The sequence below is a fragment of the Sinocyclocheilus anshuiensis genome, unplaced genomic scaffold, assembly GCF_001515605.1.
Source record: "Sinocyclocheilus anshuiensis isolate Anshui unplaced genomic scaffold, SAMN03320099.WGS_v1.1 scaffold55, whole genome shotgun sequence".
In the NCBI taxonomy this organism is placed as follows: Eukaryota; Metazoa; Chordata; class Actinopteri; order Cypriniformes; family Cyprinidae; genus Sinocyclocheilus; species Sinocyclocheilus anshuiensis.
In genome coordinates, this window is record NW_015549647.1 from 1,987,115 (window position 1) to 1,992,069 (window position 4,955).

Below are 4,955 nucleotides of genomic sequence, written 5' to 3' on the forward strand. Positions count from 1 at the left end.
GAAAAAAAAAGAAAGAGAGAGAGAGAGAGAGAGAGAGAGAGAGAGAGAGAGAGAGTGAATACCACATTAGATATGTGGCTTACAGTAAACAGGTTACATGAATTTTCAGTACTAACATGGTCCTTGAATTTTCAGTACTAACATGGTCCTGGAATAGAGCCCCTCCAAAGGCCCAGACACATGCAAACACAAAGTAGAGCTCATAGAGCTCAAGGGGAGAGTCCAGAGGGCTGTTTTCTTCAGTCAGCAAGCAGTCCAACAGACAACACAGCATCTAATACACCCAAAGAACAGGCATACATTAAAGTTTCAGAAAAGTTTGTCTATACATATTTATATGTAGCCAGTGTGTGCTGGATTGTGTGTCTCTTACCTGTACCATGCTTGTCTCAGGTATAGGTGTGATTGTCTTAAGGTTGCATCTGATCTGCTCCAGACAGTAGGGAACATACTTATTAAACAATATAGTGAGATTTGCTCGCTCGGATTGGGCCTGACGGGTGTCTATCCAGCTTGTCACATACCTGTCAATCAAAATGAGGGACTGAGTGTCTCAAACACAAACTGCAGTATTTGGTATAATATCAGTGAGGTGAATACTGTCACTTACGAACTCCAGCCCAGATCCTGAGGGTTCACGTAAAGAATTCCATCCCTAGATACTGTAGCCGGGGTTGCAGCATTCAGGTGGCTGATCTCAAACAGTAAGCTCATGGAGGAGGTCAGTGATACCCGCTCATTACTAGCCAAGGTAAGCACCTAATATATACACACATGACATGCACACATAAATGAATATAAACAATTACAAAGTACACACATTTACGGCATTATTATTTTATATCATGATGACCAACCATATTATCATCCATGACAGTGTTTAGTGATTCAATCCACATGGGGTCAATGTCTCCATCTAGAACAATCCACTTCGGCCCATCATGAGATATAGCAGAGAGTTATACAATATGATTCAAACGTTTTTTTTTTTGTTAAAAAAAAAAAAAACAGTAATATTGTGAAATATTATAATTTAAAAGCTAAATTTTCAGCATCATTACTCCAGTGTCACATGTTATGAAGGTAAAATGACGTCAAAAAGATTTGCATACGCAGGGAAGGAAGCAATACTACTCTGTAGGTCAGGGATCCTCAAATCTGGCCCACGAGATCCACTTTCCTGCAGAGTTTAGCTCTAACCCTAATCAAACACACCTGAGCATGCTAATCAATGTCTTCAGAATCATTAGAAAATCACAGGTAGGTGAGTTTGATCAGGGTTGGAGCTAAACTCTGCAGCACATTGGCCCTCCAGGGCAAGATTTGAGGAACCCTGCTATAGGTACTCAAGATTAACATGAGATTGGAAGAAATTGTGTATTATGTCCCCTTTAATTGTTATCTGTCATACACCTCATCCAATGAATGGATTTCTTTCTCATTTTGTGCATATGGTGAACGTTGAAGAAAGACAGAATTTTAGGATGTAAATTGTACCTTAGCAAACCTTCTAAGTTCCATATCCATCTGTTCTACGTTGATCTCCTTCCATGGAGTCTTAGTCCAGTCTGAGATGCTGGACTACATTACCCATCATTCCCAAGAGGATGCCAACCAGAGGAGAATATTGGGGCAAAATTTGGAGAGATCAAGAAAAACTTTAAATGACTTTTTCTGTATGTGTGTAAGTTGGTTATTGGGAGTATTTTGTACTGTAGATATTGTGTGTAGCAAAGATTACCTTAACAAACATAACCATATCCCAGACTGCTTTTACCAGGATGATGTCTGACCAACACTGTCGAAGTTGTTTGTAGTCAGGGAAATTGACTTCGAACAGACTGGCTGTTTGTTGAAGCTTAGACATCTCATTCTCCAAATGAGCCACTGCACGATTAGTCTACACACAAACACAGATAAAAGACATTTATACATGCACATTTAAACAAAGCATGTAAGCCACTCATATCATTTTTATTTGAGCAAGAAACATCTGGGCAAGACAAACATTTCAGTAGAAGAATAAAACCTTTTTAAACTCAGTCAAAACAAAACAACTGCAATGTGTTCCTCTAGGGGGCGGTGTACTGAACATCTTAATTAGCTTTTTCTCAATTTATACATTTCAATAATTTTTTTGTCTTATAGTTATGTGAATAATATCAACATTGAAATTTTTTTTAGGAACAAGTATCAAGACACACCCTTAGAAATGGAGATAGAAGAGTACTACATTTATAGGAAATTAATTGATGTATTTGTTTACATTTTAATATCATGTGTTGTCTTATAGTTCTGTGAAAAAAAACAACATCTACATGTTTGTTTAGGAACCACTAACAAGACACACCCTTTGAAGTTAAGATAGAAGAGCGTATTTACTTTACATTGATTGATGTATTCGTTGACATTTCAATATCATGTGCTGTGTTATAGTTTTGTGAATAAAACCAACATTTAAATGTTCATCTATGAACCAGTAACAAGACACACCCTTTGAAGTTGAGATGGAATACTGTGTTTTAAAAATTAATGTGTTAACAGATTCAACTTTAATTCAATAGCGTGCATCCTGATTTACATATGATAGTAAAAGATGGCTGTAAATATTGTTCTTTGAACAAGTAACAAGACACACCCATTTAAATTTACATATCAAACTGTGTGCATTCTAAATTAATTTATTTAAATTTCTGAATGTCAAACTTGGTCAAGACAAGTGCAATATCTTCCTCTAGGGGGCGGTAAACTGCACAATCTTTGTAATGCTTTGCAAGCTTTTTCTCAATTGTTCCATTTCAATAGCTTTTGTTGCGCTATAGTTCTGTGAATAATACCAACATCTAAATGTTCTTTTATGAACCAGTAATAAGACACACCCCTTAGATCTGAGATTTATTTTTTATACATTTCTCAACTGAAGCATTTAGATGGATTAATTGTGCTTTTCTACTTTAATCGCATGTTTAATTATTACTATATGTATTTAAACAAGAATTTGTGTATTTATACAGACATTTATTTATTTATTTGCATATTTATTTATTTATTTGTGTATTTATTTATTTATTGTTTTTGCAGGTTTCGTCCTCCATAGTCCCTATCCTGCACTTTTACATTATAAGGTCTATCAACAGATTAAAACAAATAAAACATATTGTGTGTTCTCTTCTACATTTGAAAACAACACATTATGTTTCTTGTCCTTGTGCTAAATCGTTAAAGAACATATCTCTGACAAACGTCGAACCAACTTTATATCGGTTTGAAGTTGTCTAATTTGGCACGGTCTCCCTGCTGCACTAATAGCTCAAGACTCTCTGAAGCTGATTATATTAGGTAATGTATTCTTATTAATTCTGTTGTAAATCATTTGATAAACTTGTATTTTAGATAAAATTTTATATTGAAATACTGTATTGTGGGTTACATTATATTTATTAATTTCAGGTGAACCCAGTGGCTTTTGACTATTCGAGGCTCAGACGGTTGTGAATTCATACCTCAACTTTTGTGGCTGGATTTGCAGTCTTATTACAACTTCAGTCTGGCGTCCCGGGAGCAGGCATCTTTTGCACACTTACATTTTTTCAAAGGTAACATGTTTTACTTGAGCAATTTCATTTGTGAAAAAGGTTACTTATTTAGTTTAAGTACTAAATGCTGACTGAATTGTATAAGTGGCATTTTTACATTTATTTTATCGAGCTAGTTTCATTCAATACTGAACTTTATTCTAAAGCTTCTGCTTGTTTTTATGTGCAGATGTTTTGTTGGAATCACAACACTCACTGGATACAAGACGGATACATAGAGGCAAAACAAGTGGAAAGATCTCAGAGAAGAGGTACAACCCTCGTGTGTGTTCATCTCAGAAAGTTGATGGACTTTCAGTATGTATTTATTAAATTGTCTTTTGCAGGAATATTCTAAATGTAATAGAACATAAGCTCAAACAACAGAATTTGTGGTATAATGTTGATTCCAGCATTTTATTTTAATCCCTTTTTAACCAAAATTATACGAATTCTGTTGATTGACCTTCATTTTTATAGAAAGTTGATGTTCTACTCAGAATATGTCTTATTTTGTTAACAGGCATTAGTAGTTATTTTGTGATGCTATGTTATTTTTATTATAAGATTTTAACTGTTGAAAGACTGAATATTTTATTTTACCATAAAAGCCTTGCAATGTCTAATGTTCTGCCAGTTTTAATAAATATTTATTTGCAACATCTTTGACTTGGTTTTTATTCATTTGTAAATGTATTAAGATAGTGCTCATGATACTTAATTTAAGTCAGTATTTTACAGTTTACAGTTTACTGTTAAAATTATTCTTTACAGCATTTTCATTGTTAAATTATTACAACATCATCTTGGATTTTGGGGTATTTACAGGATTTTATTGGCAACTTTAGTTGCCAGGTAAATACTGTACTTTAGTGAAATTACAAAATATTGCTGTAAAATAAACTACAAGTTTAATTCAATGTTACTGTAAAAATACTACAAATTAACTGTAATTTGCTTTGCAGTATTATTTTTTATTTATACATTTTTTACAGTGCACACATTTTAAGATGATCTGATGCACCATCTTTCATGTAATAAACATGTATTTTAAAATCAATGTATAGTTCTGAAGCACATTCAGAAGATAAATTAAAACAGCAGCAACTTAAAACTACAGCAGACTGTGACCTCAAACTTACACCTTTAAAGGTGTCATATGATGTTGCTAAAAAGAACATTATTTTGTGTATTTGGTGTAATGAAATGTGTTTATGCGGTTTAAAGTAAAAAAAAACACATTATTTTCCACATACTGTACATTATTGTTTCTCCTCTATGCCCCGCCTTTTTGAAACGCGTCGATTTTTACAAAGCTCATCGGTCTGAAAAGCGAGGTGTGCTCTGATTGGTCAGCTATCCAGTGCGTTGTGATTGGCC

The 4,955-nt window shown here is 34.0% G+C and overlaps 1 pseudogene; it reads right to left on the minus strand.

Moving 5' to 3' along the window:
* The window catches only part of LOC107659995 (dynein beta chain, ciliary-like), a 15,770-nt pseudogene extending 15,388 nt beyond the window's left edge, over positions 1–382 (minus strand).
* Between the last annotated feature and the right edge of the window lie 4,573 nt (positions 383–4,955).